The 21,897-nt window shown below is 61.1% G+C and overlaps 1 protein-coding gene across 1 annotated transcript in view; it reads right to left on the bottom strand.

The window, feature by feature from the left end:
• Window positions 1-21,405, bottom strand: part of SYT2 (synaptotagmin 2) — an 86,506-nt gene extending 65,101 nt beyond the window's left edge. The window contains exon 1 of the mRNA XM_082397397.1: window positions 21,242-21,405. The gene's annotated coding sequence lies outside the window, so the exon portion shown is untranslated. The remainder of the gene's footprint in view (window positions 1-21,241) is intronic.
• Window positions 21,406-21,897: the final 492 nt, after the last annotated feature.

The following is a 21,897-nucleotide window of genomic DNA, read 5'->3' as shown; positions in this document are numbered from 1 at the left end:
ACCCTCCACAGGGGGACCCCAGAGCACGGTCCACTTGGGACGTCGAGTGGAGGCCCCACCGAGAGCCCATCAGCCTCCAGGGCTTCAGACCAGACCGCAGGACCTTGGCCACGAGGGCAAAGCCGGGGCAGGGTCCCCAGAGCAGGATGGGCCCTCCCCAGAGCGGGGGCAGGGAGGCCGCCCTGACCTCGGGTATGGACGGCAGGCCTGAGGCGGCTGCTTGGGGTACTGCTTCCGTCCAGCGGTGGGCAACGTGAGGGCTGAGCTGTGCCCCATCTCCTAGCACTGCCTGCCGTGGAGTGGGAAGTGGGGTCCTTGGTGCCGAGCTTTCTGGAGGGCAGCTGTGAGCCTGACTGAAGGGTCACATCTCAGATGGTGCCCTCATCAGCGGCCCACCGACCGGCCAACCACGGGCCTTCTGGGTACAGCATCCCTGACGCGGCAGGGGCTGCAGCTGGGGCGGCCCTCAGGCTCCAACATCACCTCCTGGCTCTCTGGGCCCCCATCCCATCTCCCCGCTGAGACGGACCCCGTGCAGGGCAGGAACCACTTCCCGCTGCATCAGCCCGGCCCCTCGCACAGAGCTGACGCACAGTAGGTGCCCGGGAGGGCGTGCTGGCCCCCTGGGGGCACACACAGGGAGGCAAAGGGAGCAGGAGAAGCTGCCCTGTGACCTGACTCCGGCTGCCCCACCCTTCCTGGCCCAAACAGGTGCCCAGAGAGGCACCACCAGCTCGGGAGACTGGGCACGAGTACAGAAAGTCAAACAGTGAGATACACAGCCACAGGGGTCACGACAGAAGAGGGCTAACTGCTAAAGGACGCAAACAGACATGAAGGGCCAAGGGAGCTGTGTCAGCATTAGAAAAGGCTTCAAGGAGAAGCGGGCTTTCGTCTGAGCCTTGAAGGTGGGGTGGGGATGTGAAAACCCAAAACGGCTCCTAGTGAGCGAAGGCCCAGAAGTGGGAAAGCCTGCGGGGGTGGGTGCTGGGGGGACCTCAGCTGTCCCCCAGGGTTCAAAGGGGGTGGGGGGGAAGGCCGGCGAGCAGGGACCAGCCCACACGCGGGACAGGCAGGAACCTGACCCAGCAGGCGAGGGCAGGAACCAGGGAATACTCAACCAACCAGGCAGATCCTGGCCTCCTGACTTCCCAGCCCTTCCGCTTCAGGAAGAAAAGCACACGTGAAGGATCGCAGCCCCGGCCTTCAGGAGACGTAGGGATGCCGCCCACGAATCAGTAAGGAAAAGACAGGTGACCCAGTAGCGAAATGAGCAGAAGACTTAAAGAGGCACCGCGAGGAAGGCCAGCGAGTGCGTGGAAAGGGGCTCCACTGCTCAGTCACCGGGGAAATCAACGGAGAGACCACACCCACCCACCCGAACAGCTGAGACAAAAAGACAGAAAACACCAAGGCTTCGCAAGAATGTGGGGCAGGAGGAGAAACTGGCAAGAGTATTCGGGAAAATGCATAACCTCCGATGAAACACAAGGCACACACACAGCCCAGACACAGCAACTGAAAGGCGTTCATCAAAAGCACAGGAAGCGGTTTGAGCGTGGGGCGGGGCCTAGGCTCAGGACCCACGAAGCCAGAGAAGGCCTTGGCCGGCAGGGCCTGGGCAGGGGGACGTTCAAACGTGGGGCGGGGCCTCTGCTTAGGACCTTGCGCGGAAGGGGAATGGCAGCACGTGGAAAGGAGGGCCTCCGGAGTGTGGGGTTCCCGAGCGTGGAGGATCGTATGTTCCAGCAGAATGTGCTTCCTTTAGAATTGCCAAACAGACTTTTACAAGAGTAAGTACTGATGATGATACTGAAACAAATTCATCAACATTTATGAAGGAAATGAGAGAGCCATCATCTATTAGATGAGAAAATGCGTCACCATAATAATGATGAATGAAAATACTGCTGGTTATAAAGTCAAGGAAGCTGCCCTGTGAAACTGGGCTATCATTCGGCAGTGTTGTTGAGTTTTCCCTTCTAAATTCAGGTTATATAGGTTGTTACAAGATACCGAGGGACTCCCCTGGTGGCGCAGTGGTTAAGAATCCGCCTGCCAATGCAGGGGACACGGGTTCGAGCCCTGGTCCGGGAAGATCCCACATGCCGCGGAGCAGCTAAGCCCGTGCGCCACAACTACTGAGCCTGCGCTCTAGAGCCCGTGAGCCACAGCTACTGAAGCCCGCGCCCCTAGAGCCCGTGCTCCACAACAAGAGAAGCCAGCGTGATGAGAAGCCCGCGCACCGCAACGAAGAGTAGCCCCCGCTCGCCGCAACTAGAGAAAGCCCGCGCGCAGCAACGAAGACCCAACGCGGACAAAAATAAATAAATAAATAAAAATTTTAAAAAAACATAGAAAGCAGGTTAATGACAGCCCCAGACTGGAAACTACCTAAAGGTCATCAACAGTAGACAGACGGGTAAGTGGAGGTGCATGGTCACGACGAAACATGACCGCCGCGCGAAGAAATAAACCGAATGACGGGCAGCGAGACTGTGAATGTCGCAGGCGAAGCTCTGCGTGAAAGAAGACCGTCACAGGTGAGGGCGTTGGGGGCCGTGTTATTCCAGATCAAAACCAGGCAGAACTAGTCGACGGTGCCAGAGTGAGGCTGGGGAGATGCCCGGAATCCCTGCCCATCTTGGGGCGCCGGGGGTGCTCTGTCCCCTGGTCTGGCTGCCGGTGACGCAGGCTTGTTCCGTTTGTGACCCAACCGGGCTGACAGTCTGTGCACTCTCCTGGACTGATGTTGTACGTCAGTCAAACGTCTCTCAAAGGAGGACGCGTGCAGAAGCTTGTCCGGGGCACCTTCTCTCCGGCATCCCCCCCACCCTGGACGTACGGCCTCTCCTGAACTTCACACGTTTCCTCACACGTGTGGCAGAGCCTCCAACGCTCTCTCAGGCTCCCAGCATCTTAGCTGGACCCCTCCCTCCAGCCCTGACACCTTCCAGGAAAAAGCACTTGGTTGGGGGGGTGGGTGACCTGCCACGTTAACGCAGCAGTGGGCTGGGGGCTAGCGGGGAGGTGCCCGGGAGCCCAGCCTGGATTGGAGGGAGGCGGGCAGCACAGCAGGGAGACAGAGCCCTTGGTGCAATCGGGCTCCTGGAATCCCACCCTCTCCCAGCAAACCGCCTGCCCAGGAAGTAACTGTGGGACAAACAGCACTTTTATCTCCTAAAGAGTGAAATAAACGAGAATAGAGCCGTTTCCGCTCACCTGGTGGCATCACTCGCTCTCTGGGCAAAGTGTGTCTAGAGGTTATGAGAGGTGGGGCTGGGGGTACATGTTGAGAGAGACTGATCTCACTAGTGATCCCCTCCACCCCAGGCCCCCCTCCTCACCACCGCTGCTCACGCCAACAGGAAGTCCACTAGCGGTTAATCCACCAGCGACGCGGGGAATCACCGGCGTCCACCTATCCAGGTCCAGGCATTCAGCACCCCATGCTTCCTTCCATACACCCAATGCCGCCATCATTCTGGAAATTCGAGGCCCAGGTCCTCTGGTGTCTCTGCCCCGAGGGCCCTCTGGAATCAACCTTTCTTAAACATCCACAGTCTTTCCCATGTACTTCACCCCACTGCCCCATCTCACCCGCAGGCAGGGTTGCCATGTGAGGGAGAGAGGAAAGTTCGGGGAAACGTACCCTTGGAAGCTGGTGTCTGGGTGAGGTGCCTGCGTTTCTCCTTTTTAATGCTTTGTTGCAAAATGCACCGGGTGTTTTATTTCAGTCCAGACTGAAGCACATTCCAGGGCAAATTTCCTATCGCCTGTCACAGCTCAGGGGAAAAAAGAAAGCACGTTTCCCAGCTCCATCACCTAGGGGAACAGGCTCGCGGCAGAAAGTGTGTTTCCTGCAAGTCAGGCGAGGGAATGAGGTCATCGGGAAACAGTCTCACGGGGTCCGAGGCGAGTGCCGGGTGCCCCTGGGGCCGGAGAGAGGACCAGCCCGGGGGACGTGGCCGTGGTCCCCGTTAGCACGGGCTCCCCGGGTCCTCGCTTGTTGCCCTCCTGCCTCAGCCTGGCTTCTCCTTGTCACCCCGCCTCCCATCCTAACCTCGGACAGACAGGGTCTCAGGGAAAACAGGCAACTTCTCTCCTTCTCGAGGGTGGAGTCCCTGCCACCTGGGTCTCCAACGGCCAAAGAAAGAGGGGCCGAGGTCTGGGGCAGGGGCTCCCCACTCCCAGGTCCCCCACGAGGCCGAGGACAAGTTACCCTGAAACCCATTCCCGACACTCTGCCGGGCGGGGCAGGTGGAGGCCCTCCACCCCTGACCGCCGGCCCTGGCTCTCTGCCCGCACACCCCCCGGCCACTCCCCGCCCCCGCAGTTGTGGCTATTTCCTTTCCCATGTTCCTTTGCCCAGCTGCCCCCCCAGCCCCTGCAGTTTTGTTCCGTGACCCCCTCCATCTGTCTGGAAGGCGCCGGCTCTCCTTCAGGACGTCTTCCTGACTTCCTTGGGCAGAACTGACAGCCCCCTCCTTTCACCACTTTGCCGTAGGAGTTCATCTCAACACACCGTCCTGTGCGGTGTGCTGCCCCTGAGCTGGCGCGGGGCAGGGACCGTGTCTGAGCACCTCCACGCCCGCAGCACCTGGCAGCGCCTGCCCCCTGCCGAGTCCCCACTAAAACGTCGGCCGCATGAACGAGTGAGGCTGGCAAGGACCCGCCCGCCGGCTGTGTGTCCTCGAGAAGGTCCCCAGCCCAGCAGTCCCGCACGTGCCAGGTGTGAGATGCTGCCCCGTCACCTCCTCCATCTCCCCCCTCCTGCCTGGAGCAGAGAGGAGCCCAGAGCGTGGCCCCGCTGGGCGGGTTGTGGGCCTTCAGCTGGACTGGGCGCTGAGTGACTGCTGGGCAGAGAAGGGGGGCTGTGAGGGGGCCCCCCCGGACACCGGAGAGAGAGCCTGAGGGTGGTGACACCCCAGACCGCCTGCTCAGACAGGAAGGGCTGATCTGTGAGAAACAGCCTCGCTGGCTTGTTTTTAAAGAATAGATCCTCTTCCATGCCATTAATTTTCCCCTTTGGGAACCTGAGACATAAAAGCTATGCTTTCCTCCCTCTCCCGTGCCTTCCTATTTGCCAAGTCCTTTGCACCAAACACTGAACTGAAGCTGAAATAAGAAGAACGGCCGTCTCTTCAGCCATCACAGCCCTGAGGGCACATTCTCGGAGGGAGGACAGTGGCCCAGACGGCAGCTGGTCAGCCAGCACCCCTCCTGCCGCGGCAGAGGCTGGGACAACAGAGATGCCATCGTGGGCAAAAGCTCGTGGCCACGGCCTCTGGTCCCCGTCACCCCTCAGACCCGGGGCTGGACTTCAGGGCAGAACACCAACGTGCATCCCCCCCCCCACCTGCAGCGTGAACTCCAGCCACGCTGCTGTGAGTCTCGGTCGCCCCGTCTGTAAAGTGGGCTGATGCACTGCCTGCACCCTCCTCCTCCGCCCCTGGCACCAGCGAGGAGGACCCTGTCACTAAAACACTCTGCCCACCCTGATGGAGGACACAGGCTCAAGCCACAGTCCTGGGAGACCTTCTACTGGCCTCCTGGACGGCGCCCAGGTAGCAAGGGCAGACGTGCGTCGGGTTGGCGAAGAGAGAGCTACCGAGGGATCTGGCTCTGCACCCAAATCCCCAATCACATGTTCCTCTCTGCTGAGCAAGCGTCACTCACGGTCTGCCCTGCCCGCCGCGTTGCAGGGGACCTTGAGGGGGGTGGGGGAAGTGCAGACCCAGGCGGCTGCAACAGGGGGTGCGGGCTGGAGCCCGGGAAAAACTTCTCGACCACGGAAGGAGCTTGCAGGACGTGGAAACAGATGGTCAGAGGAAACGGCCCATCTCTCGGGGTCTTTCAGAACTGGCGAGTGTGGGCCGAGTTAGCCTTTGTGCCTGAAGCAGTGTCCGCAGGCGGCCCCTCACCCCCCTCCGGCAGTGATGGCAGAGCCGGGACAGCGTGGCAGAGGGAAGATCAAACGGGAGTCAGGGTGTGCAGGCCCTGGTCGTGGCCTGCAACTCCGTGGAGGGTTAGACGCTCATGGGAGCGGCTCCAAGGGGGCCGACCCCACACCGACAGAGCCGGGGGCCGTGGAGGCTCTGCGGGGGGGGGGGGGGGGGGAGGCTCTCCCTCCATCCCCACCATGGGGCCAGGCCCCGAGCAAATCCTAGCCCAGGCTCCTCCCTAAACACAGGCTCTGCTGTACTCTGCACCCTGCAGAGCTGATCAGGAGGGGCGGGACGGGGGTGGGGTGGGGTGGGGGTGATGGAGGGAGGAGGCTGGTGCAGACCCCTAAGCACACACCGGGAGCACAGCAGACTCTGCCCGACACACACACACACACACACACACACACACACACACACACACACACAAAGACATTCCCATCCTCCCATCCCCCACAGGGACCAGCCAACCTTCTCAGCTGCTGTGGCTGTAATTCTATCCCGGGATCCCAATGATATCATTTACTACCCACCAGCCATATGACCTTAGGCAAATCACTTAAATCCTCTGAGTGTCCTTCCTCATCTGTACTAGAAGGCCATTCTCCAGGACTGCTTTAAGTCCCCAGGGGCAGGCATTGTGGGTGGACCCTCTGTCCACCATCAGTGTCCCACTGCCTCACAGACACCCCGGGGGCTGCCTGCCCCCTGCCCCGCTGCCCGCCAGTTCACTGACATTCCAAACACTGGGCAGCAGAGACACCCCACAAAGCAGGCAAGTCCTGTCCCCAGAATTAAGGACTCTGGGCCCTGCCCCTCCCCCGCAAAGTTCACCCTGAGAAGGCTTCCCCGCCGGCCCCCTTGCACAAAACCCCATCCCCCCCGGGGAAGAACCCCCCACCCCAGGGCTCTGAGAGTCAGGGAAAGCCAGGAGTCCCACACCTCCCAGGAGGGCAGCGGGTAACATCTGATTACACCAGCCTGCTCCAGCCCCGCTGAGTCTTTCATACAGGAGCAGTGATCCATCAGTCACCATCAATTATTCGCCCACGTCAGGGCCAGAGCCAGGCACGCAGCCCGGGAGCCGCTGGAGCGGGTCTCCCCGCCACCCTACCTCCACTCCCCCGAAGGCAGTCGATCACCTCTCCCATCCCCCCCCACCCCGCCCACCCGGGGTCTCACGAGCGCCCACCTCTGGAACGCGTACACGATAGTCAGATGGCTATCACCCCGCTGAACACATGGCCAGCAAGTCACAGGCCAAGCAAAGGCCGGCACACAGGAGCCTCACAGCAAGGATTTCCAAGAACCAAGAAACAGAGAGACCTGCTCTCTGTCAAGGTCGACAGGCATGTCTGGTAGCAGAGGTGCCTGGGCAAAAGGTCCCAGGCTCCGTGTCCCCAGAAAGACGCCCACTGCCAGCCCAGCCCCGGCCCCATCCTGAAGGTCCCCTTTCTGCAAGGAGAGGTCACAGGATCCTGGACTCTAAAAGTCAAAGAGGAGGGACTTCCCTGCTGGTCCAGTGGTTGGCACTTTGCCTTCCAATGCAGGGGGTGCGGGTTCGATCCCTGGTCGGGGGGCTGAGATCCCACATGCCTCGCAGCCAAAAACCGAAATATAAAACAGAAGTGATATTGTAACAGACTCAATAAATACTTTAAAAATGGTCCACATCAAAAAAAAAAGATCTTTAAAAAATAAATAAATAAAATAAAAGTCAAAAAGGAAAGGCCCTCAGGACCAAGCCAGCAGTGTTGCAGGTCCCTCCAACAGCACGACCACTGAACCCACCCACGGACAAGGCCCTCCCATCAGCATTCGCCCAGTAAACATTTACTCGGCATCTTCCAAGGGTCAGGTGCCAAACACGACACTAGTTTACACCCAGCACAGCCCAAGTCCTTGCTGACCGCCTTCCTAAGAGTGGGTCACGGTCAGTCTTTGTGGATGAGACGGGGAATCAGTTCTCCTTCGGACCAGAGCCTGGAGCTCGCAGCAGTGAGGCCGGGGCGCCCAGCTTGCTCCCCCAGGCCGGCCCTGTACCACAGCCACCTCCCTGTTTGGCAGTGGTTTTCCAGACTGGACCTTGGCAATGAGCACTCCTGGTGCCAGAGGTTTAAGCCCCAGGTCTCCCGCCCACAAGAACACTGTACCCATGCGTGTATCCAGCTGTCTTCTCTGCCAGGATCTGCCTCACTTGTCCCTGCCCTGCCCTACTCCCGGATCTGGTTCTGCCCACGGGTGAGGAAGGCAGCAGACCACCTGGTGTTATGAATGGCATGAGGAAGCACTGCCCAAAATACAGCCCGGTGGGGGGGGCAGGGGAGGGGAGGCCTGGGTGGCAGGGACACCAAGTAGGCACTGGCATCTCCGAGCGGAGTTCGCAGGGAGAGGCACCAAAGGGGAGACAGCAGGTAACCTGACTATTGCGAGGATTTTCCCTTTTGTTAGGTGAGTCCTGGAGGGTCCTAGTGACCCAATGAGGAGGGTGGCACCTGGGCTGCCTGCCTCTCATGACTCAAGGGATGACAGTTACACCTTCTGTCCTGGCCACGTGCCCTAGACAGGGACACGGGAGGGCGTGGATTATCCGCTTTGGAAGGTATATGGTGGTCCAGGTGGAGCTGTGGGTGGGGAAGGATAGAAAGGGAAGGAACAGAGGCGGAAGAGACCTCCTCCACCTGCAGGGCGCCCTGAGCTCTGGAAGCAGAGGAATGAGCCTGTTCAGATGAAAGGAGAGGCCGCAAAGCAGCGCTGCCCAGCCGCAGGGCCCTCAGAGCTCTGGAGAGCCGCCAGCCCCTGCCCCCTGCCCCGGCAGCTGGCCCCGCGCCCCCCTACCCGGCCACGCCCCCCGCCTGCGGGCGGCCCCCAGCTCAGCCCTCATGCCCGCTCCGACCCACCAGTCTCGAATCCCGGTGCAGCCCCCGCTCCAGGGAGGCCCACCCCAGCCTCGCTTCCTGCTGGGTCCCCGCAAAAGCCTGCCCCTCCCACCAGCCCAGGCTGGTGTCCGCATGAGAGGAGTGGGCAGTGAGGCGTCAGGATAAGGGCCAGAGGGACGAAGTCGCTGACACTGGGAGGCCGCAGCCGGATTCCAGGTCCTGAGGTCGTGTGTCGTGTGTCCCTGGCGCCCACAAGCTAACCGTCCCAACCCAGGCCGCGCGTCAAACTGCTCCTGAAGGCCTCCTGCTAAAGGCGTCCCAGACACGGGCTCACGGCAGAGGTGCTTGGAGCCCGTGCCCCCATTTTATCGTAAAAAGTGGGACCCAGGGGGGAAAGGCGGCTCGGCCACGGTCTCAAAGAGAGGGAACAATATCCACCACACCGGTTGTCCCCTCACCCCCGCCTCTGTCTCTGCCGAAGGTTAGGACGCAGCCGGGACCCTCCATCAACTGAGGCGCGTGGGGCTCTGTCCGTGGTGCTGAACCGCCGCCGCCCCGCGCGCTGTCAGCCCCGCGGGGGCCTTGGCATTGCGGGGGCGGGGGGCGGGTCCATCCTTCTGCAAGGATGGGGGATAAAGAGGCAGACGTCCCGGAGCATGGGAACGGGGAAGCCCACCACTCCAACACCCACCTCTGCTCGTGTCCTGAACTGGGCGTGCGCACCTGAGCGGAGCTGCTGAGATACGGTCCTTGCAGAGAAGTTAGTGAGAAAAGAGGACTGATCTGGTGAGTCCCAGGGTTCCCAAGAGGAAACTTTCTAAGAAGGAATTCACAAGAGAAATGTGGAGGATATGTAACAGGAGAACCTTTCAAGGGTGTGGGGGGATTCTGAAGGGTCCTGCCAAGAAGCTGGAGGTCAGGTGTCAGGATCTTTCAAGGTCACAGGTCCAAAGTCCAGAACCATGACCGTGACCCTTCTGGGGGGGGTTCCTTGGAGTCTAGTGGGCGGAGTGTCAAAACATTAATGCACTGTCCATCTGTCCTCTGTTGGTGGCAAAGTAACTTCAGATTAGGTTTATGTGTTTCTAGCATAAACCCTGAGATTCGCTGGGAACATCTGGAACAACAGCAGGGTTGTGTTGAAAAGAAGGGGCTGAGTCTATCCTGAGCCCCAGCCTGGAGTCCCTGCTGAAAAACCGAGAAGCCGTATTCCTCAGGGACCTGGTTCTCTACTGTCCCTTCACTACTGAGGTTGAGTGATGGTGGCGTGTTGCCGGGCAAACATTCCGCATGTGTGAATGGACCGCACACAAAAGAGCCGTTTCAGCAGGACACGCACAGCCTCCTGGATTTAAATGGGCAGAACAGGTGGTGGGAGCACCTGCGAGTTCCCCTGCAGGTTTGACTCTCACAACTGAAGTCTCCTGATGCTGGGTCCACACACAGACACACACACACCACCCCTTACCCTGGAGACAGCGTCACGGCACGGGTGAAGGGGGCTTTCACCCTGCTAAGCCCCTCTCGCCCGGCGTTATTCTCCCCACACACACACTGAGATGCACCCACTGAACATGGTGACACCGGCACACAGCTCTCCCCACACAGACCCTAGGAGGGAGGCAGTTGTGGTGGTCAGTCCACCCTCTCCTAAACCTACCCTGGCCCAGACTCTCCTCTGGGAAGGAGGTCTCACCACCTGCTCAGTCTTCTGTCACAATGTCTAACAACATTTACTGTTCAGAAGCTCCTCTTGCATCCACTTGAAATACTTCACACTTTAGGTTAATCCTATTGCCTTTCTGACATCGTGAATCATTTTTAAAGATGTGGAGAGTCTCCCTCGTTGGAAGTGGGGAACAGGGTTTCATCGGACCCCCCGACCCACATACACACGGAGAACCTGTGGCCACGGGTGACGACAACAAAAAAGTCCAAGGACACAAAGGTCCCTCGAGAGGGCATCTGATCCTCCCATTTCCAGGGACAGCACTGCCCCAGGGTCCCCTGAGGAGAAGGCCTGGAGGAGCCCATCTCCCGCCCTTGTTTCTGGGTCTGAAACGTGAAACACCCTGGCCTCCCTTAACCCCCAAGCCCAGCCCCCCCCCCAGCAATCACATCACCAGCAACTAATACACTTCTCAGAAGCCATATTTCTATTACAGCAGGACAAGAGAGCAAAGGTGTAATTGGGCTCGAAGTGATTGAGTGTGACAACTGCACAGTTAGCCACATGTGTCATCAAGAGACGGGAACTAGGGACAGTTCATGCTCAAAAACTCATTTCCCAGAGGACCTGACATCGCCCTCTCACAGACCTCCAGACGGTGCTGACATCAGTGGCTAAGCCAGGAGGAGAGATCCGTGGACTTGTCTGAGGGGGAGACCTTGGGAGGTCATCCACCACCCGCACCTCCGCACAAACACTCTCTCTGAAAAGCTCTTTCTCTGCTTTTCTGGAACATCTATCCGACACCCTCTCTTCACCCCTTTGATCACCTGCCAGATGTCTCAGTGCCACAAGCAGGAAAGTGCAGCCTAATATCTACCCTAAGCCCTGCGTGCTTCAGTTCTCAACCGCTGCTCTAGTCCCCCCCTCAGGGCAGTGCCAGCCACTTCTCCTGTCCCGTCTCCATCCCTGACCCCGGCCACACTGGGGACACACCTGCACGCCCACTCACCATCTGAGACACCCCTGGCTCTCGAGCTGTTCTCCATCCCCCTGCTCTCTGGAGGGAGGGCCAAGGAGCCTTCTCAGCCCTGTTCCTGAATTCCTGTCCCAACCTCCAGGGGAAGAACTATAGTTTGGCCTTTGAAAACCTTGAATGCTTTCCTGGGGCTCTGAGAAGGGGCGGCAGGATTTTCTAGCCAATCTCCTCATTTTACAGAGGAAGGGACAGCTACAAAGAGGGAAAGTGACCAGCTGGAGGCCACCTGGCAAACTGAAGGCAGAGACCACACTGCCCGTCCCTCTACAACCCAGGCCCTGCCCCCAACTCAGAGCTCCTCCCACAGCCCCGCCCACAGGTGCAGTGCTGCTCGGGTGCACCCACACCCCCGGCAGTCCCGGAGGGACCTCCCGGCCCAGGAGAAGGCCCCTCCGCAGCCCATGAGTCAGGCTGAGCCCCACCACTCCCAACTGCTGGGCGCCCCCAGCATAAACCCTTGGGACGCTGGGCACTTTTTACTTCGTACCAATTATCACAATCGTAACTAAGTGACCATCTTTTGTTTACTGTCCTGCCTCCTCAGACTGTAAGGGCCCCGAGGGCAGGGACCGGTCAGCTCTGTTCCAGCAGAGTGCCTGCTCGTGGGTGGAATGAACGAGTGAGTGAGTGAGTGGGAGGCTGGAGGGGGTGGGGGCCTGGCCAGGGACACACAGGGAGGGGCTGTGAGGCCGGGGGCCCTGCTTCTGTACCAGCTCCAACACTGAGGACGGAGGACAGGCGACGTCGTGACTTTCCTTCCCTGGAGAACTCAGGCACGGAAAGGATGCTTGACACCGGGGGCTGGTTTGCTCCAGGCGAGCCTTCAGGTTGCTGGAAGGAGTGAATGAGTCTACATGCTTCTGTACGTGCCTCTCCCCCCTCGTCCTTCCCTACGTGCCTCTCCCCCCTCGTCCTTCCCCAAACACCTCTGTCACCAGGGCAGCGCGCCAGGTCCTGACACACACGCACCATCTCACCCACCCCGCACCAAGCCCCTGCGGCCCCTGAGCGACCCCCTCCAGGAGGAGCTGCAGCCTGGAGATACGGCCTCAGGGTCAATTTCATCCTCAATTTCCAAAGAATGTGAGAGAGAGGAACCCGTGCCCACGGGCAGGCTGCCAGCCGTGGGTGCACAGCGGGTGTGCCTTGTGTGTTTGTGTTGAAATCGTGGCTCTTCCCTACCCTGAGCAACATGCCCGGAGGTGCCGCAAACCCCAGACAAGAAGGAAATGCTCTCTGGAAGGGGGGCCGCTTCGGATCCGTCTAGTTTATTAAGGGCCACAGCCCAGGGCCCCAGAACTGAGAGTCCTGGGGGTCCCAACCCGCCCTAGGGAGGCCCCTGCCATCCTCTGAGCACCTCCAATCACTCTTGAGTTCTCTGCCCACTAGTGCCAGCCCAGGGCCCACCTTCAGCTCCTGGGTGCAAGGAGGATGAGCCAGAGGGGAGGAGAGCTGGAGAGCGAAGAACTCCCGCTGCAGCTGGAAGACCCCACGGGACACGTCCAGGGTCTGGACGCCCACCGCCCTCCCCAGGAAAGGACAAACTGCTCCAGTGACCCTTCCCATCCGGGGCTGGCGGAACCCATCCTTTCCTGCCTTGGCCTCGCCCCACTCCTGGACTATGGTGGGTAGCCCAGGATGGCTGAGCCGGGAAGCAGCCACGTGCCAGCGCCGTCACTCACCTGGTGTGGCCGTGAAGAGCAGGACGTGGGGCCCCACAGGGCCCAGTCCGCGTGTGCAGGCACCCACCCTTGCCCGGAGGCAGCCTTCCAGCAGCCTCCAGGCCTCCCCGCCCTCCGCTCACCCTCCCGGGATGATCTGACCCCAGCCTCTCAGAGCCAGAGCCGCGGAAGCCACGGAACAGACGGCAAGACTTCCTGTCCTTCCCACCTCGGACACCACGGCGCTGGATCTGCCTTCCCATACCCCCCTCCACCCCCGCTCACCACCTACCCCTGGGGGAAGCCTGGGGACGCCTCCCAGCCTCTGCAGGGGTGAGGACCTGGCTTCTGTCACTGTCCGTGACCCCTGGGCGCCCCTGCTGCTCCTCTCCCAGGAGCCCTGCTTGGCTGGGGGTGGGCCCGGGTCTCCCCACGAAGCCTCAGACCTCAGGGCGGTTGCCGACCGCGGGCTGGGCCCTGTCCCCTCCCTGCCCCCAGGAGCGCCCAGTTCCCAGCATCATAAAGCTAATCCAGGCGCTTCCCTGGTGGCGCAGTGGTTGAGAATCTGCCTGCCAATGCAGGGGACACGGGTTCGAGCCCTGGTCTGGGAAGATCTCACATGCCGCGGAGCAACTGGGCCCGTGAGCCACAACTACTGAGCCTGTGCGTCTCGAGCCTGTGCTCCGCAACAAGAGAGGCCGTGACAGTGAGAGGCCCGCGCACCGCGATGAAGTGTGGCCCCCGCTCGCCGCAACTAGAGAAAACCCTCGCACAAAAACGAAGACCCAACACAGCCAAAAATAAATAAATAAATAAATAAATAAATTTATTAAAAAAAAAAAAAAGCTAATCCAATTTCTTGGCTGTGCTCCCCTCTGCCCCCTGCAGTGCCAGGATGGATCTGGAACCGGGGCAGCCTCATTAAAGGGATGCCTTTTCCTCCCCGTGGGAGAGTCACCCTGGGAGAGCCAGCCCTGTCCCCTCCTGCCACTTAACCCCGTGCTTCCTGCTCACAGCGACCCGGCCACACCTCCACCGTCCTGGGCTCCTGGCGGCGGGGCTGGGCGTCAGCCCCGAGGCCTGCTTCCTGGGATCCCAAGCACTCGGCCCCCAGGTTCTTGTTTACCCTCCCTGCACCCCTCCCTCCAGGTGGGTACAGGGAACCCAGGGCCTGGCCCCTGACCTCCGACCCCATCACTGGGCCTGAGATGGGCCCATGTCAGTGGGCACAAGGGACCACAGCTGACGGTGAAGGGGAAGCCAGGCAGCCCCAGGAGGACAGAGATGAAGGACGGTGTGCTGGCTTTTGTGCAAACACACACAGGAGGTCACAAAGGTCACAAAGGGCTTCGTTTCTGTAAACAGCAGGAAAGTTGCTCCCTCGGTCACTTTCCAAAAGAAGGACACGCCCGAGACACGGGGTGATCAGTTCAGACCAGAGTCGAGGTCAGGAGGAGACACTCCACGCACACCTTCCTGCCCTCGGGGGGGGTCCTTGCACTCGAAAGCTGACCTGGGGATGTCACCTCTGCTCCGGGAGGGGACAGACAGGCAGCCCCACGGGCCCCAGGCCACACACGCGTGCCCACCCCACCTGGCGCCGACAGCACAGCATCTGCGCTTCAGAGGAAACCGAACCTAGGAGTGGGCGTGAGGAAGGGGCTACAAGGAGAAAGAATGGGAAGACAGGGGCTGAGAGATGAAGGTGCAAGGCAGCTCCTCTCACTCGCACACACGCACGCACGCACCCGCTGCAGTCGGTGACAAGTCTGCTTTCTCCACAGCCGAGCAGGAAGCCGGGTGCAGAGCCATCTCCCCCTCGCCTCCCCAACGACCAGCTGCCGTTGTCCCCACCCTGCCCCGGCTGGGCAGCCTGAGCTAAAGGGCTTGCAGGAGGACTGGGGTGAGCTTCCGTGATTTGGCCTCCGTACCCCTGCCTCTGCTGGGCTGCGGGGAGGGTTAAGTGCCTCCCGCCCCCCCATCCTCAGTCTCAGAGCCCCTCCCACTCCTCCGTTCATTTCCCTGTTCCCATCTCCCTAGCGCCAGGCTCACAGTTACAGCCACTACCCTCGATACTAAATGCATGGCATGGGTGAATTATGCTCTAATTGCAATATTCCCTAAGTGCTAAATTCCAGGGCCACGGCATCAGGCCAATTATGCGAAGCCCTGCTAGGGCTCTCCGTGGCCTGAGGACGCCCCATCCCACTCAGAGGCGCCTGGTCCCCACAAAGACCTCAGGGGAGCCTCCCCTGCCCGGCCACGGTCCTACCCCGGTCCCGGGGTGCCCAGCGATGGGCCTCAGGCTTCCCAGCTTCTTGGCGGAGGGCACAGAGGGCTCCACAGTCAGAGGAAACCTGGCTCTGGGGGGCGGCAGTCCTGGGCCAGGAGCACCGGGAGGCCCAGCCCCACAGTCAGCGGAAACCTGGCTCTGGGGGGCGGCAGTCCTGGGCCAGGAGCACCGGGAGGCCCAGCCCCACAGTCAGAGGAAACCTGGCTCTGGGGGGCGGCAGTCCTGGGCCAGGAGCACCAGGAGGCCCAGCCCCACAGTCAGAGGAAACCTGGCTCTGGGGGGCGGCAGTCCTGGGCCAGGAGCACCGGGAGGCCCAGCCCCGCGGGGGCGCCCCCAGGCTGCTCCCTTCTGCGCTGGCACCTTTTAGGAGTAGGTCTTAGTCCGTCTGCACCGGGAGTGGAAGGACGGGAGCCAAGGAGCAGCCTGTGGGTGGCCCTAGCCGCCCTCGCCGGCCAGGCTGGGAGCAGGGCTGGGAGTTCCACGAGGACCCTGCCTTCTCAAGCCCGGACGTGAAGGAGGAGCAGTCAGACACCAACTCGATCCCATTTCCCTCTGCTTTCCAAGGAGCCCCTCTCTATCCAGTCGGTCCCCACGGCCCCCAACATGCATGCGCACACACGTATGCGTGCACACACGTGTGTACACACGCGCGTGTACACAGGCCTGTGTCCTGCTGCTGCTGGGAGGCAGAGGAAGCCTGTAATTAGAGAATTCGGGCCTTGCGGAGGCTCCTGGTGCCAAGCCAGCGTCCCACTCAGACAAGGCTACTGAGGCCGGGGCCCCTCCATCTCTCTGGCGCACCCGCCACGGCTCCCCCCCCCCACCCCTTCAGGGCAGGCGCTCCTGAGGCTGCCCAAGCGCCCTGGCGAGTGCCATGGAAACCCAGCACCAGCGCAGGAGGCTGGCTCAATTTTGCCAAGGGGTCGCCACCTCATCTGGGAAACGTCTGTTGCTTGTGCTCAGAGTATGAATGGCCTCATCCCTGAGGACCCGCGAGCGTGTCTGTTGAGGGCTCCACAGGCGGAGCTCGTGGGAAGGGGCAGGGAGGGGAGGAGAGCCCCCAGGACGCCCCCCCTCGGTGGTGCGAGATTTTGAACAGGTCACATAACTTCTCTGGGCCTTTGCCGCCTCACTGTGAAATGGGACGGGGGTGGCTGTTCCGAGGACCGCAGTGACGAGAGAGGCAAAAGCTTCATCACGGGGGACGGACCGAGGGAGAGGAGGGCTTGACGAAGCAGCGGGTCGACCCCCCAGCTCCGTGTCCCCCCGGCCACGCCGGCCACTGCGGCTCTGCCCACGGAGAACGCGGAGCTCCAAGGCCCCAGACGAGCAGCCGGAGATGAGCCTCTCCTGACTTCACAACAGCAGTCGGGCTCCCCTTCTTCTTCTTTCGCCCGACCCCCAATCTGGGGACTGCCCGGTAGCACCAAACCCTCCAGGGTCAGTGACCGTTATAATGGCCCCAGCAACTCGTACCCCACTTTCCTAAGCGGCCAGGTCTGGAAGGGGCCTAGCATCCAACCTCCAGACCCTGGTGTTCGGTCAGAAGGTCCCACGGCCAGATAGGTGAGGAACTCTGGTGGAGAGTACCCGGGGAGGGGGCTTTCAGGACACCTCTGCGTCCCATGCATTTGGGGATCCTTCTTGGTGTGGAACTTTGGACCCCTGGCTGAAGTTCAGACGTCTTTAGGGGAGGGGCCGGTGGCCAGGGGCTCCCTGCAGTCCAGACTCACAGTGACTGGCCAGGATCCAAATTTACCCATCACTCTGGCCACTACCCTGAACTCTCAGTTGCAGGGATGAAAATGAAGACTTCTGGGACAAATCCTTCCCCAAAATTAAGCTTTGGTAAGACACGGCTGGGGAGGCATAAATAGCTGCCTGAAAGTCAGAGGGATGAAACGCTGGAAGAGCGCCCAAGGAAGCTATAGCTGCTCCTTCCCTTGAGTTTTTAAGAAAAGCCAAGGGGGAAGTGCCCAGCCCAGCTAGGAACCCAGAAGGAGCCGTCTGTGCGCTAGGAGGCAACGCAATAATGATGAAAGCGCTTCCCCGGCGCTCCCGGCTGTGCGCTGCTCCAAGCACGTTCCTGTAACTGATTCATTTAATCCTCACCAAGAACCTGTGTCACATGTGTGAGTTTCATCTCCATTCTACTGATGGGGAGACTGAGAAACAGAGTTTGGTTGACTTGCCCACAGTCCGGGGTGAGTGGCAGAGCCCGAGGGAGCCCCGGCGACCCGGCTCCAGTCACCACCCGGCCTCAGATAAACATCCACGCTGTGACACTCCTCCAGGAAGCCACGCGGCTCAGCGCGGGCTTCCTGCTCACTGACAACGCAGGACTGGACCCCAGCTCCTCCAACCGGGTGGATGACGGGTATCAACCCGCTGTCTGTGCGGTGATTGTTCACGTAGAGAATTTAGAATTTTATCTGTCCAGCGGGCTATGTTGACAGCTACCAGTTATTAAGTGCTCACTACCCTGTGGAGTGAGTGTTATCACCTCTGTTTTATAGACGAAGCTCACCAGACCTGGTCAGGTTAGCCCATTATATGCATGCTCTCCAAGCATCCTGTATGCTCACCTAACACCTGTCACAGTTGTGATTAATTACCTATGTAATTATCTGTTTGATTGTGTTACTCACTGGACCGGAAGTGCCATGAAGGCAGGAACCAGGTCTGTTTGGTTCCCACTGAATCTCCACTGCCTAGCGTAGCCCCTGGCAGATAGCAGACTCCCAAAAACTAACGGCTGAGTGACGCAGAACCTGACGCTCAGAGCAGCTAAGGAACTTGCCTCGGCCCCAAGGAACGCAAAATCCAAAACGGCAGGGATCTCGTCTGCTGTGCTCACCGTGGTATCCACGGTGACTAGAACAGAGCCTGGCACGTAGTAGGGCTCACCAATAAGCACCTGTTGAATTAATAAAGTCACACTCTGTAATCAGTGGTCAGGAGATTCGAATCCAGGCCTGTAGGGCTCCCAGCCTCGATGCTTCGCTGCTTCCTACGTTAACCACCCCGCCCCGTACTGAGCAAACACCTGCTACTATCCCCTCTGGCTGCCATTCCGGTTCTGAAGGAGCACCCCCATCACCCTGGACCCTGTGTTGTCTGGCTCAAGAAAAGCAAGCCCAGCTTCAGCTAGAACCTACACCAGGAAAGTCCAACTACCCAACCGCGGCGCCAGGTGAAACAGTTCCTCCTTATCCACAGCCTCGGACCACCCATGAGGACGCTCTGTCCAGGGAGGGGGCGGCGAGCCCCACTGTCCCAGCCCAGGAGCCCCAGCCCCCTCCCCCTCCATCCCCACCATCCCCACACCCACTCCCAGCCCGAACACCTGCTGCCCTCTGCCTGAGGGGACCCAGCTGAGCGCCCAGCGGGAGACAGAGGGGCCAGTAGAGGTCACACTTGCCTGGGGCTGGGGAATATTGATTGGCTTGGGGAGGGCAGGGAAGAGGCTTCTGCAGGTCTCTGCTGTGCCAGGGACAGCCCTGTGGCATCTGCCTGGAAGCCGCCTGAGGGTGAAAGGGAGGATGCCCTCCGGCTGCAGTACAAAGTCAGGAGAGCCCGGCCCAGCTCCAGAAAGGGTCTCCCTGCCCCTGCCAGGTCTGCAACTAGGTGCGCGCTTTGCCCAGGGATAAAACCAACACCAGTTATGAGATGAAGCCAGTTGCAAGCTCTTCTGTAGGGAAAGGACAACGTTTACAAACACTAACACCTTTCTCTTTCCCTGGTCCTGATCAGTGGGTAGCAGGTCCCAAAGCTGAAAAAATGAAAATTGTATTCGCGTAATCCCCCCCACCTAAAAACTGTTGCCTGGAAAAAAGTCTTGGACTGCTGAGCAAAACAGACTCTCAGTACAGTAGGCTGGGCTCTACTTCCTGGGGACAGAGGGCCAGGTCCACGTGAGGCTAGAAGTGGAACGCTTACCTCTGCGTCAGCTCCCCCTTGGACAAGGCAGGGAGGGGAGGGGGCGAGCCTCAAGCACAAGAGGTGCCCAGAAAAAGCCAGGCCCCCCAGGGTCATCTGTCCAAGAGCCAGCAGGGCAGGGGAAGTTCACCCGCAGAGAGGAGCCTGGGGTGAGGACCCAGGTAGCGCTGGTCATTCCCTGGGGGCGTGGAGAGGAGAAGGGCTGGGGCCAGGCTCTCTGGGCCAGGCCGCAGTGTGCCTGGCCAGGACCCCTGGCGCTGACTCACCCCCAGAGCCCAGACACAGGCTGCAGCTTGCAGTGCCTGCCAGGCCGCTGCTCACCAGGACGCCAGGCACGTCCCACTGCATCAGAGCTGCCCTGCCCCTCCCACCGGCCCCTGTGCCTGGGTTTTAGGGGCACTGGGCACGGCTCTTTGGCTTCTCTGGTGGTAACAGAGATGTTTCTAGCAGCCTGGAGACTGGACTTGTTGGACCTAAGCAGGGGGAGATGACTTGGGAGGATTAAGCCTGCCCTGTTCTTACGGTCACACCCTCTGATGAAGCGCCCATGTTACGGGGAGCTGGATGGGTGGGTTGAGGGCCATCTATTATACACGGGAGCCTCCCCCAGGGCCGAAGCAGGGGTGGGGGTTGGGGGGAGGGGGCCCCCCAGCTCTCCAGGTCAGATCCTAGCCCACCCTCCCGTCTTTCTGGGTACCCCTGGATCCTAAGGACTTCCTGGTCCTTGTGCCCACCCCACTCCAATCTGGGCAACCCTCTCTCCCCACTGCAGTGCCCCCTCCTGGGCCACCGCCTCCTCTGTCCTTGTGCCGCTTTCGGCCACCACAGGAGAAAGCAGCGGCCAGTACTTAATCCTCTACCCTAACAGCGGAGGGGGGAGGCTGCTGCAGAGGGGAGAGATGGGGCTTTGGCGGCCCCCCTCACACACACACACCATGGGCTGGGGGTGTCCTGGAGGCACCTGTGGAATGTGGGAATGAAAAGGGGGAAGGAGAAAGGATAAATCACCTATCTTTTCAGTTAAAAAATAACCACCCGGTGTCCTGAGACGGGGAGGGAATAGAGGCAGGGGAAGGGGTAACCCCAAGCAGGAGAGTAAATGAAGGAGCCCAGGAAGCGAGTGGGTCTCGGTGCCCAGCGGGGGAGGAGGGCTGCCGCGGGACGGGACGTCCTAGGTCTGCTGAGTCATGAGATTTGGAAGAGGTGAGGGGCGCCTCCATCTCCCTCGCGGCCCTTGTCCCAGTTCCTCCGGACCCTCACTTCCAGACAATCCCCGTAGTTTGCCTCCTCACCTTCTCCCCATCCAGGGTCTCCGCCTCCCGGAGCTCTAGGACCCTCCCTGCCCCCACCCCCACGACGGCGGGGCCGGCAGTCCCCGAAGCTTGAGGCGGGGGCAAGAGAACCTCCGTTGGAGACGGCTCAGGCGGCAGGGGTGGGCGAGACGCGAGTGGGGGGCGTCCCGGAGACGCGGGAAGGGCGGGGGGCGCAGAGGCCGGGGGTTCAGGGGACGTCGGCCGCCCCTTGGCCCTGCAGCTCGCCCCGGGGTGCCCAGGGCAGAAACCTGCCCCCTCCTCCCGCCCCAAACCGGCAGAGCAGCCGACTCCTCGCCGCTCGGGTCCAGCTCCCCAAACGAAGCTTCATCTGGACGCGTGCAAACTCCCCCAAAGGACGGTGCGGGCGCCAGGCCCCCTTGGCCTCAAAGTTCCCCGACCCCACCCACCGCCTGGAGCAGACCCCACCCGAGGCCCCTCGGCTCAGTAGCAGAAACTTCGGAGGTGGAGGTCGGTGCCCCCCACGGCGCGGGGGTACGACTCACCGGGGTGGCCAGCCAGGAGAGACCCGGGTCCCCGACGTGAGGGGCGGCGGGCTGCAGACGACGGCCGAGGAGGCGTCCGCTCCCGGCCCGGAGTCCCGCTGCGCCCCGGCCCCAACTCGCCCGAGTGTCTTTGCCGCAAGACTTGCTGAGCTTGCAGCCTGCGCCGCTGCTAAGGAGGCGCGCGGCCCGTGGCGCGCGCTGCAGTGCGGGGAGGAGGCTGGGGGCGGGGTCGGAGGAGGGCGGGGACCCGGAGGAGGGGGCGGGGTCCCAGAGGAGGGGGAAGGGAAGGGGAGGAGGGAGACGGGACCAGGAGGAGGGGGCGGGGTCCGGGGAGGAGGGGGAGACCTGACTGGAGGGGGCGGAGGCCGGGAGGAGGGGGAGAGGACGAGGAGGAGCGGGCCGGGCTGGAGGAGGTGCAGGGGGCGGCCTGCCCTGAGCAGACCCGGGTCCCCCTTCGCACAGTCCCTCTGAGCTCTCAGCGCCCCGCCCCCTTCCTGCTCAAGGTCACGGCTGCTGCTCAGGGTCAGGAAGGGTCGAAGCGGAACCGGGTCTCGTAGTCCCCGCCCGAGATGGGCTGTGTCTCTAGGGCCAGCTCCTTCTCCCCAACCCACTGCAGCTCGAGGCTCCATTATTGGCCTCAGGAGCCGGTAGCCATC

This window comes from Balaenoptera borealis (assembly GCF_965194805.1).
Source record: "Balaenoptera borealis genome assembly, chromosome: 1".
Lineage (NCBI taxonomy): Eukaryota > Metazoa > Chordata > Mammalia > Artiodactyla > Balaenopteridae > Balaenoptera > Balaenoptera borealis.
The sequence above is the reverse complement of the archived record's forward strand: the minus strand, read 5'-3'. Positions and strand labels throughout refer to the sequence as shown.